At 43.0% G+C, this 12,575-nt stretch overlaps 1 long non-coding RNA gene across 1 annotated transcript in view; it reads left to right on the top strand.

Moving 5' to 3' along the window:
* The first annotated feature begins 673 nt into the window (after nucleotides 1-673).
* Nucleotides 674-12,575, top strand: part of LOC121486224 — a 52,731-nt gene continuing 40,829 nt past the window's right edge. The window contains exons 1-2 of the long non-coding RNA XR_005986575.1: nucleotides 674-751; nucleotides 3,516-3,570. This is a non-coding gene — a long non-coding RNA (uncharacterized LOC121486224). The remainder of the gene's footprint in view (nucleotides 752-3,515; nucleotides 3,571-12,575) is intronic.

Here is a 12,575-nt window from a genome sequence, read left to right as displayed (position 1 = left end):
TCCTGTCGGTGGAGGGCCCGAGAAAAGAGAAGGGAAGCCATTCACTAGGGCAACGTCCTTTTTTTTTTTTTAGAGTTTGGTGCTTCCTTAGACACCAGACACACATTCCTGTGAAAGAGACTGCTCAGAGATTGGGGGAAAAGAAAAGAACAGAAGTAGAATGGGTTAATGTTAATCAGAGAAGTTGAATGGTCGTGGGGTTTTTACTAGTCTATCAGGGTGGATAAGACGAGAGAAGGAAAACTGGACTTTTAATAAAGGACGGCAGATTAAATTAATCATGACAAGAAAATGAGCAAGAAATGCTTTGACATTGTTATTTAATAAGAAAAATGTGTAATTAACTGATAAAAATAGTTTTTGCAAGAAGCAGGCAGTTAAATAGTTTATGAAGCCAGCCAGGCCAAATCCTCAGCATCTCTGACTGTTAGCAATCAGAATGCTTTTTATATGGTGTCTTTCTTTGGAAACGCACAAACCATCTTGCCACAGACATTACCTCATTTGCTTCCCAGCCTAACGAGTGCTTTATGGCTGAGAGCTGGTGGAGGAAGCAAGTGAGGTGGGAGAGATGAAGAAACTGAGGCACGGGGGAGAGACCGGTTGCAGCATTTCCAGCAAGTTCCTGTGAGCAGTGCTTAGGTTTTCTCATTCCTAACCTACTGCCCTTTCATTGGGTTTTGGGCATTAGCTAATGAATTTAAATGAAACAATTGCTGTCTCTTCCAAGAGCCGCACAGAGGAACCTGGGGTATGTATTATGGCTGATATGATACTAGTCTTCCGAATGGGAGGTGGGGGTGGGAAGAGATCCTGGCATTTGCCATCTGGTAAGCCTGTCTTTAATCCTCAGTAAAGTAATGGAATGGAGACGAAGAAAAAAATGCGTAAGAATCAAGAGCATAATGCCACCATGAGCAAGCAGCTGTCTGGATTTTTAAAGAGCAAATTCCATGAGACAAATTTAATTGCATTTTTTAATAGAATTAAAAAAAAAAAACCCTCCACAACATTAGTGGGTGAAGGAAATGAAATGGATGCATCCGGAAATCTCACTTGAAAGATGAATTCAACCGAGCTGGTTCTGAGCTGTGTCTCATGGATCGAAACCTGGCTGGGAGGCCACGTGAGCAGCCGGTGGGCGGCTGTGGACTGCCTGGGAGATGGTGGCCAGTGGCAAGCTTCTGGCAGGCTCTGAGATGGGCTGATATCTACAGCATCATTATTAATGACTTGCAGGAGGTGACGAGCAGATCGTTAATTAAATGTGCACATGTGGCCAAGTGGGAAATTGGCGGCAAAAACACCAGAGAGGCAGGCGCATGATACCCAGGTACTTGGTTTTTTTTTTTCAGCCTCTGCAATTTGGCCTGTGAAAAGTGGCCTGACTGCTTCCCCTCCTCTCTGCCTGCTGCCTCGGGTTTGAACTAGAGTCTTGCATGATGCCATGGAGGAAGAGGCAGGGGAGGGACCTTTGAGCAGGTTCACAAATCCCCTTCCCAAACACCAGGGTCTGTACAAATTGCACCTCCTGCCCGACGCTCTGGAAAAGGAAGCCTACAGAAATGAATATTGATATTAGTAGAGTAATGAAGCAGCTGCAAAGCTGGTTCACAGTCGTCTCGCTCCATTTTGTGGCATGTTTGCATCTGCAAAGGGGACAAGAAACAGGAGACACAGACGTGGGGAGGCATCTCCTCTGAGGCACCTCCAGGAGAGCCCTTTGGCCCATCTCATACTTCCTAAGAGAAGCCCGAGGGGCAGGGATTGACTCTCGAATACATTCAGGCATTTGAAATTAGCTGATTCACCCCCAATCCTAGAGAAAACCATGCTTATGAGTGAAGTTCAGGCATTACATAGTTTTCACATTTAGTTCTCTCCTTAAGAGATCATTCTTAGTAACTCCACTGGCTTGGCTGGTGGCTCGGTCACAACTGGGTCCTGGCACTGCCCCTATTGGAATTTATATTTATTTGAAAATGCCTCTGTTGCCAAGGTAGAAAGAATGGTTCCGGGAGAATGCAGGCTCCCTGGTCTGCAATATCAAATACTGTGTGTTCTGAGATGGGAGATTATCTTTTGTGTTTTATTTAATTTGAGAACTATTAGCCGAACTCTTTGTAGACAGAGAAAGTTTTGTAGTGGTGACAGTGACACTGATCAACCCAAGCCATTCTGAAGCTGTACTGGGGCTGGGGAGGCAGCCAGGCAAGTATTTAGGAAAAGGGATGAAAATGCCACCCCACCACTATGCCAAGGGCAATAACGTGATCTCCGTGATCTCTGGTATTCACTGACTGCCGATGTGCACTAACTCATCTAATTCACACGCTAATACTGTGAAGATTAGTGTTATTATTGTCCATATTTTTAAAAAAAATGGATCCATATTGGGGTGAAAGCTTCCAGGGAGTGTAGGGTAAACTCCAGAGAACAAAGGCTATAGAAGGCAGATCTGCTCTGAGTCTCAAACCCATTGCTCCAGCATAGAGATCGTTACCCAACCTTGATCCACGGTTACTTTGGCAGGGGATTTGATGCCCAGCGTAATGGATCTGGAGTCCAAGGCCAAGACAGTGACATATCACCTTTTAATTATCTGTTTACTATTTTTCTAGAAGAGAGGCTGAAGTTTGCATGAGGGATGGGCAGAAATGAAGGACTTTTAATGACAATATCTGCCTTTTTTCTACTTACAAGCCATTCATCTTTGGCTCAAGACTTGCATAATCCCCCCTAGGAAAGCAAAACCCCTCCTAGGAAAGCAAACTTTCTGAGTTGGTTGGGCCCGTCCTCTTGAGAAGGCACTTTAGTGGAAGCTTCCCCGAGGCCTTCTTCTGAAACCTCTGGGGGTTAACATTGTCTAAGGAGGGCTCTGAGTCTTTCTTATTCTTTGGGCTCCATATCTATGCCATTCTGTTTTTTTTTTTTTAAAGATCTTATTTATTTATTCATGAGAGGCACAGACACAGAGGGAGAAGCAGGCTCCTTGCAGGGAACCTGATGTGGGACTCGATCCCAGAACCCCATATCACGCCCTGAGCCAAAAGCAGATGCTCAACCACTGAGCCACCCAGGTGCCCCTGCCATTTTTCTTCCTTCCCCTGCTCCTTTATTTTTGCTCCCATCCCCACCTGCTCCTGATCTTCTTGAATTCTCTTCCTCCTGTCCACTCCTCTCCCATCTGGGAAGATAAAATGAAAGGGAGTTCACGTGTGCAGGGTGATTACCCTGTGGGGTGCTGTGCTACCTATGTCTTACATTTTATCTCCCGGGCAGTCCGGGTGGCTCAGCGGTTTAGCACCTGCCTTCAGCCCAGGGCCTGATCCTGGAGACCCAGGATCGAGTCCCACATCAGTTTACCCGCATGGAGCCTGCTTCTCCCTCTGCCTCTCTCTCCTCTCTGTGTACTCTCATGAATGAGTAAATGAATAAAATCTTAAAAAAAAAATTATCTCCTGACAAGCCTCTGAGCTAAGTGGGATTGTTCCCATTTTTTCTTTTTTTTTCAGATGAGGAAACGGAGGCTCAGAGGAGTACAGTAACTTACTGAAGGTCACCCGGCAGGTAAATGCTGGAGCTGGGTATGCTCCTAGAACTGTCTAATTCAAAGAACCATTCTTTTGCCGTTGGTGGCATGACTTAGGGGGAAAAGCACTTTACGGCCATAATCCTGTTTCAGTTAACTGCTTAGCAAGCCACAGGGTGTGCGTCTTCCACAGTAAGGGTCTGATCATTCCCACAAATCCTCTGTTGTCTTTACAAAGTCCAGAACTAAACAAAGAAACAGCAAAGAGCAAAATCCCCAAGTTTTGTTATCAATGTAAATCCAAAGCTCATGGGATCTTACAGTCAAGTCTCTGGTGAGCACAATGGGTAAGTCTACATCTTTGAGGGCTGAGTGTTATACTAACAAAGCAGGAGCTTAAGGACAAGAGTTTCCATCACAAACTTAAACATAGATAATGTTAAAATGGCAGTACCCAGGGCGCCTGGGTGGCTCAGTGGTTCAACAGTCTGTCTCTGGCTCAGGTCTTGATCCCAGGGTGCTGGGATCGAGTCCCACATCAGGCTGTCCAGAGGGAGCCTGCCTCTCCCTTCTGCCTATGTCCCTGCCTCTCTCTCTGTGTCCTTCATGAATAAATAAATGAAGAATCTTAAAAAAAAAAGAATGGCAGTACCCAGCATATAGTAGGTGTCTGATAAATATTTCTTAAATAAATTATTATTAAAATTCCTACTTTTGTATTTGTTTTTTTTGTTTTTCCTTTTCTCAATATTTTCTTTTTTTATATTTATTTTTTATTGGTGTTCAATTTGCCAACATATAGAATAACACCCAGTGCTCATCCCTTCAAGTGCCCCCCTCCCTACTTTTGTATTTGTGGGGGGAGCATATCCAATGTTATAGTTGCTGCTGAATTTTGTGACTGTACATCTCAACGTGTGTGTGTATGTGCGTGTGTGTATGTCTGGGGGTGGTGGTGAGAGTAGGGGGGGTGGTCTAGCAGGTGTTTCCCCGCACACCATGTGGGCAAATCACGGTGCCATTCTGTACCTCAATGTTCTCCTTTACAAAGCAAAAGTTGGGGTGAGAGGACCTCTCCGGCTCGCTCCTGCTCTAGGTATGACCATTGTGATTCTCACATTGAGACCTATATATATGCTCATTAAATGTTCAGTGTGGGAGACTGGGAGCCTGAATGAGTATAATCATACAGTAGGGATTTTTATTTCAAACATTATTTATCCACAACTAATTAAAAATACAATGAAAGGATTTAAAAAATAAAAAGCAAACTGAGAAACTGCCAGACTATAAAATAAGCATTCTTTTCTTAACATCTGGGGGATTTACAGGTGTTAAAAATGCCCCTGAAAGGAGTCTTTTTATTTACTGGGGTGATGGAAATATATTGATAATTACATGGAGAATTAGTTTTTTTTTAATAAAACAATTAAAACGACTTAGTGTTTAAGTAAAGGGGAGTGTAATTTTTTAAATTTTATCTATCCTCATATTGATGTTACAAGCTATTAAAAGAGTTTAGTCAAGGCTGATTTTCAAATATAATCCATATTTATGTGGATAGTCAGAGAAGAGGGTGGGAAAGCCCTGTGCCTGTGCACCCATGTGCATATACATCCTATGGGGGTTTCTTTCTTTAAAAATCATGAAAACAAAAAAATAAAAATAAAAATCATGAAAACACATGCTGACAAAGGGGCACAATGTGGGATTGAGAGAATATGGAGATCTACAGGGGCAATCCCTGCTTCCTGTTAGGGGCAGTTCTTGATTTAGTGGGAATATTCTACACTATTTCCTCTTGTTCTAAGTGCATAACTGTAATGTACCAGCATCAATATGTGACGTTTGAACACATCTGTGGAGAGTTGAGCATGATAGTCAAGGGTGTGTGGGATAGTAGCCCTCCTGTCTTCCCAGTGCCATGCCAGTGACATCACACTGGTCGCTGGCAGTCGGCGACGGTGGGAGTAGTGACACGATGGAAGTCAGCAAGTGCTCAAATCAGGTTTTCCGTGCCCCAATCTGCTTGTAATTTAACTATAATAAGTGGAATGTATTTATCAACACACCACTGATCATAGTTCAGGGAAACTTACAACAAAATTAATGGGATATTACATTCATTTATTGTTTGCAATGATAGTTAAACATAAATGATTTATACACATTCACCTAGGTAACCAGCTGCCCTTTACCGAGCACCACCATAAAAAGCACCTGTGCCTTTTATAGATGGTCTCTAGTCCTCATCAGAACCCCGTAAGGCAGGTGTCACTGTCCTTATCTGCCAGGTGAAGAAATTAAACCCAAACTGAGACTCCAAAGAAATTGCCTGTGGCAACATTGCTAGTTAATTGTTCAATCAGGATTTGAACCCAACACATTCCTCGCCTACAATCGGGGAGCTCAAGTGTTGCTGAAGTCAGCTCGTGAGGCTGCAGGGAGGGCATGATGCTGAGGGAACCCAAAGCACCCTGAGCCTCTTGTCAGACTCCGGGGTCCCAAAATTCAGAGGCTGAGCTATCAAGTGTCCTGATTCTACAAGAGTGTCTACCCGTGGCTCAGGAGTGCTGGTAAGTCTCTGGTGTTCCGGGAGGCCCAGCTTCCCACCGACACTGGGAGTGAACCCTCAGGAGTCTCTATAGAGCTGAGAAGTAGATCCGGGGCAGCCTATCTCCAGAGATTTTCCTGCTGCCCTTGCCTTGTTGTCTTCGTCGCCAAAGCTTTCCCACAGACCTCCAACCACTGATTTTTCGTCTCCTTGAAAAACCTCTTCTCTCACTTTTCCCTCCTTATTTGGTATCTGTGCAGCCCAAATGTCATCCTACATGTTCAATCCCTGCCCACCTTTCCTCACTATTGCCTAAATTCATCTCCGCTCTCTTTTTTTTTTAAATTTTTATTTATTTATGATAGTCACAGAGAGAGAGAGAGAGAGAGAGAGAGAGAGAGAGAGGGGCAGAGACACAGGCAGAGGGAGAAGCAGGCTCCATGCAGGGAGCCCGATGTGGGATTTGATCCCAGGTCTCCAGGATCGTGCCCTGGGCCAAAGGCAGGCGCTAAACCGCTGCACCACCCAGGGATCCCTTCTTTTTTTTTTTTTAATTTTTATTTATTTATGCATCTCCGCTCTCAAAAGCATCTCAGTAGAACATGATCTCCTCCCATTTTCTGAACAACATCAGGGTTTCCCAGAGTAATGGGGTGGAGAAAATTTTATTCTAATGATTGGCAACAGAGCGTTTTTGAGGGGAGAAGTGTCTTTGGTTAAAGAGATGTCTTGTTGGGTGACTGGGGAGAGGTGTCTGGACTGGCTCCAGGGGAAGGGAAGCCACTCTGTGTGATAACTGGAGAACAGTTTGGAGCCGGGTGAGTGGAGATTAGGAATTGGGGTACTAAGAGCAGATGTGGGAGGAAGGAGAGAGAGTGTAAACCTGCCTGGGACGTTTGGTTAAGTTTACAAACCTATGAAAGAGTTGGGTGGGAGAGTTTCACCTTTTGATTATGGAAAATGAAGAAGGCACTGGATCCATACCAGGGCTGATGTGTGGGAAGGAGACGATCAGTTAGAAAGTTGTAGCCAAAGACCTTGATGAGGAGCCTCTGGAATGAGCAGAGCCTTGGAGCAAAGCTTTGGGTTTCCAAAGGCCACAGAATGGGTGAGGTGGGTTCTGGGCAATCTTCTTCGTACCTGCAAAGAACGAAGGCATCTGGCTGGCATCTGGGTTACCTCCGATTCCGGTAGCTCACGGCTTCACCAGACTAACCCAGCCTGCTCTGATCTTGACCAACATCAACATTCTATTCTCCCATGTTGCCATTTTTCTCCTTTGGCCAGCTGGTAGTATGGGGGGGACTGAGTCACCGGAGGCAAGGATATTGGGAAACATAGAGCACCAGGGAGCGGGAGAGAGGCAGAGACCAAGAAAGGAGGGCGACTGGTAAAGAAAAAAGAGGTTCCACTTCATTATCCTCCTTCCTGCCAAATGAAAGTACAGCAAATACATGTCCCAAGCTAAAACTGGCACAGAAATAGAAACTTCATCCTCCCCACCCCCAACAAAATCTATCACAGTAAGAAAGCACCTCTTTCCAGATGGTGGTAAGGTGAGGTGGGAACAGACAAGGACAGCAAAGTCTTGGTGACCTGGTTGCATGGGGGTATAAATGGTAATTTAGGATGGAGCATCGGGCCCAGGCAAGAGAAGGTGGCCATGGAGATATTTTATGCCTTCCTCAGTTTTTCTCATGTACATGCCAGTGAGAACTGATGTCTTAAATTCTGTCCCCAAGTGGGAAGCTGAAACCGGAAGGCCCATTAAAATGGGCCTTTCTGAATGCTATGCAGAGAGGATAAAGGTGTGGGAATCTTGTCTATGCCACCACCACACACAAAAAAGAACTTGAGGATATTCCTTTTCAAGCCCTGGCTGATGGATTTTGAAGTGGATAGCGGGTTTTAAAAATCAATGTTATGAGTGCTTGGGATGGAGGCAAAGCACCTCAAATTCTTCAACCAGCCAGTTGCGAATAGAGGAACACAGCTCCATTTTTTATGATTTGGCTTAGTCACTGAAAGTGATCTCCGAAACTCCAGAAAGTTGTTACCAACTGTCAGACTGCGGGTGCCATAGCCCCTAGTCAGAAAAATAACCCCAGATCGTAGGAAATTCCGACCTCTACCTAAAAGAAAGAGAAAGGCATTCCACTAAATTACCCAGATTTTGAAAACGCAACATCATTTCTCACTTTGCTTTCGTCTAGTAATAGACGATTTAACAAAGGTCATTCTCAAGTGCACAATTGTATAAACGTGCCTTCTGAATGGGAAGATTGGAATTTAGGCAGCTGACCCCTGGGATGGTGTTTATGAGCAAATCCGAGAGAATGCTGTTCATCTGTTATGTTCTGGTTGCCACCACCCTGCCTGGCATCTCTCTTTGCCAGGTGTACACAACATGATCGGAGTCAGTGAAAATAGAGCCCATGCCTTTTTCCATGTCTGGGAACCAGAAAGAAGAATATTCACAGTGACCAAGAATGAATTCCAGAGAAATTCAAAGAGATTTATTGGGGTGCCATTTGCTAGCTGTAAAATTGGAGTTGTGATAGTCTCTCCCTCCTAGGGTTGTTGGGAGAATCAAAATATGATCAGGCTTGTAAAACCTTAGCCCAGAGCCTGGCACAGGGTATACAGACAGGAAATGGAACTAGAGTTTTTATTAATAAGCGATGGGAAGTTTCCATGATGTGCGAAGTTTAAAAATGAATAGAACACAGTCCTTTAAGAATCGCAGAGGGGGGAGTGGAGGAAGACAGGTCAACGGATAATTATGACATATAGCACATAGTAAATACAATGTACAATAAATAATAGGAGTATGTATCGGGTACTACTTCAGGAGAAGCTTCAGTGCTCCAAAATGGGGAATCATTAAGGGTGAAAGGACCATCTACTTGCATTAAGCCCGTGAATGGGAAAAACTAGGTCCTAGCAAGGCCAGGGCTGTCATTCTGCTGTCCTAATGATGGATGGGGATTTGTGAGCAATTGAATTGAACCTCTGCCATTACTATCGATTGTTGGGATAGACTTCTCGATCAGAGCCAGGGGGCCACAGTCTGGGTCGGTGGTCGCACTGACGTAAGGTTTATGACCTTTCGTAGGCTTCTCATGTGCCTTGCCGCACACCCATCTGCCAGGGCCCTGGGATCAAGCGGGCAGTAAAGGACCTGGGGAAATGAGGATTGAATTAAATGACCTCAGATTTAAGCCAGCTGTGGCAGAGCTTCTTCCTTCTTTCGAGGAGGAATTTTTCTCCTTTCCAAAGCTTCGCAGCAGCCGTTTGGTGAAGGCATAGAAGTGGAAATGAGCAGCATGGGGGTTTAAATAGAAGTCCCTCCTGCCTTGCTCTTTGACCCTGAGCAAGTTACTCACCCACTCTGAATCTCACTTCCCTTGTCCACCAAATAGGGAAAATGAAACTGACCTCATTAGAATTTGGGGGGTTTGTTTTTAATAACAGATTTATTGGGATATAATTTACGTGCCATAAAATTTGCCCTATTAAAGTTATTTCAGCAGTTTTTCATATACTTACAGTGTGCAACCGTCAGTACTACCTTATTTTAGAACATTTAGAATATTTCCATCACCTGCAAAAGAAACTCATACACCTTAGCAATCACTCTCCGTTTCTCCTTTCCCCAAACTCCTGGCAACTACTAATCTAATTTTTGTCTCTCTGGATTTGTCTATTCTAGACATTTCATATACATTTCATATACATACATTGTCTGATCTTTTATGACTGGCTTCTTTTACTTATATGATGTTTTCATGATTGATCCATGATGTAGCATGCATCAGTACTTCATTCCTTTCTCTTCCTGAATAATCTCCCATGGTGTGAATATACCATATTTTATCTATTCATCTGATATATATTGATGGGCATTTTGGTTATTTCCACTTTTCAACTATTATGAATAATGCTATGAACATTGGTGCACAAAGGTGTGTGTGGATATATGTCTTCATTTCTCTTGGGTCTATGCCTATGATGGAGTTGCTGAATCATCTACAAACTCTGTGCTTAACTTTTTGAGGATTTGCCTGTTTTCCAAAGTAGTTGCCCCATTTTATAATCCTGCCAGCGAGAAATGAGGCTTCCAATTTTTTTAGATCCTAATAATGTTTGTTACTGTGTCTTTTTGACCTTGGTCATCTTAGTAGGTGTGAAATGGTATCACATTGTGATTTTGATTTGCGTGTCCCTCATGACTAATGTTGTTGAACATATTTTCATGTACTTATTGGTCACCTGTATATTTTCTTTGGACAAATACTTATTAAACCGCTTTGCTGATTTTTTTAAAAGGATTTTATTTATTTGAGAGAGAAAGAGAGAGTATGAGAGCAGGGTGAAGGGCAAAGGGAAAAGCAGACTCCCCGCTGAGCAAGGAGCCCAATGCAGGGCTTGATTCTGGGACCCCGAGATCGTGACCTGAGCCGATGGCAGATGCTTAAACAATTGAGCCATCCAGGCACCCCTGCTTTGCTGATTTTTTATTGGTTTGATTGTCTTTTTATTGTTGAATTTTAAGACTTCTTTATATATTCTGGATACAAGTCCTTTTGCATGATACATGATTTATAATGTTTTTTCCTATTCTGTGGGTTGTCTTTTCACTTTCTCAATGTGTCATTTGAAGCACAAAAGCTTTTAGTTTTGGTGAAGTCCAATTTATTTTTTTCTTTTGTAACTTGCACTTTTGGTGTCATATCTAAGAAACCACTACTTAACTCTAGGTCTTGAAGTCTTACTCCTATATTTTCTTTCAAGAGTTTGGTAGTTCAGCTCTTATGCTTAGAACACTGTGTTTAATCCATTTTGAATTTTTGTGCATGGTGTAAGGTAGGGTTCCACTTTTATTCTTTTGTACATAGATGGATATCCAGTTGTCCTGACATCATTTGTCAAGAAGACAATTCTTCCTCTCTTTAACCGTCTTGACACCCTTTATTAGGGTTTAAAGAATAAATAATTTATGTAATGTTCCTGGTGTATGATGTTTTAATACATGGTAGCTACTACTATTATAATTATTGTTGTCAGGCTCATGGGTAAATTTCTAGGCAAGATATGATAGGTTATAGTCCTTTAGTAATTTTATTACTAGAAGTTCCAGCACATAGGAGAAAAGAGCAAGTAGCAGCAATAAGCTTGCCATCTTCTATGTAAGGTTTTGAATCATTATCATAATGATAATAACATTTATTTAGCAGCTAACATTTGTTAGTATTTTCAATGCACCTGACACTTTATTTCAAGTAACCCAATAAGTTCTTACAAAAGACTATGAAATAGGAACTCTTTTAATCTCTTTTACTCAGATGAGGAAACTGGCAGCGGTCAAGGTACTTGTTTAAGGCTGCATAAAGCCTCACAAGTAGCAAGCCACAGAGTGGGTATTTCAATTCTGACAGTCCCTGATTGTGATGAGACTGGGTCTCAAGAGACATGGGTGGGCTTGAGAATGAGAAAAACATGGAATGGCATGTGCATTGACTAACAGGGTGAGAAGGTGTTTAGGATCTCACTCTGTGAGTTCAAATCCCAGCATGGCTGCTTTCAAGCCTTATGACCTCAGCAGCTCAGATTCTTTAACATAAAATGGGGATAATTAGATTTCTTTTCTTATGGGCCTATTTTGAGGAATAAAGGGGTTAATATATGTAAAGTACTTAGAACAGTTCCTGGCACATGGGAAATGCTCAAAATTATCAGCTGTGATACTGATGGAGAGCTTTAAACCTGACCCCAAGTTTCTTTTCCAGAATTATTCCTACTGTCAGGGCTAGCTTCATGGATGAGCAACCTGTGCAGGTTTTCAGGACTCTGCTCGAAAGGGCCTTGGATTTGGCTTAATGCTCTGTTGTCCCCATCTTGAAATTTTAAATTATTTTTGAACATGGGGCATTTCCATTTTGCCCCTGCAGCCCACAAATTACATAGCCAATCCTGGGCGGGACATAGGCCTGGCTTTGGCTGGAAGCGTTCTTTTCCCCACCCAGAGATGTCCAACATGACCCATGCTCTTCCTGCACACACACACACACACACACACACACACAAACACACACACACTTCAGAACCACCTTGGTTGCTACGAGCTTCAGTGGATCTCAGTGTGGAAGATAGTACCGTTCAGTTTAATTACCATGTCAGGAAGGCCAATGCACACCCACTTGACATTCCTGATTTATTACCTAAAAATGAATGCAATGCATAGTGGGCCCCAAATCCTGCCTCTATTATTGGACTGAAAACCTCCATTGACTTCAGCTGGCAGCCTGCACCACTAATTGAGGACAGAGTTAGGCCCCATGGGTTTTATATAGAACATTTTTCTTTATTTCTTGTTTTCATGGGTGTGTGTTGTGGGCTGGGGATTATTTTTATGCTTTTCCACTTCCTGATTAGTTTTAGGACTTGTTTATTTGGAGACTGCTTTAATAAATTTGCACAGCAGGGTGA

The sequence above is a fragment of the Vulpes lagopus genome, chromosome 3 (assembly GCF_018345385.1).
Source record: "Vulpes lagopus strain Blue_001 chromosome 3, ASM1834538v1, whole genome shotgun sequence".
NCBI classification, from domain to species: domain Eukaryota; kingdom Metazoa; phylum Chordata; class Mammalia; order Carnivora; family Canidae; genus Vulpes; species Vulpes lagopus.
The sequence above is the reverse complement of the archived record's forward strand: the minus strand, read 5'-3'. Positions and strand labels throughout refer to the sequence as shown.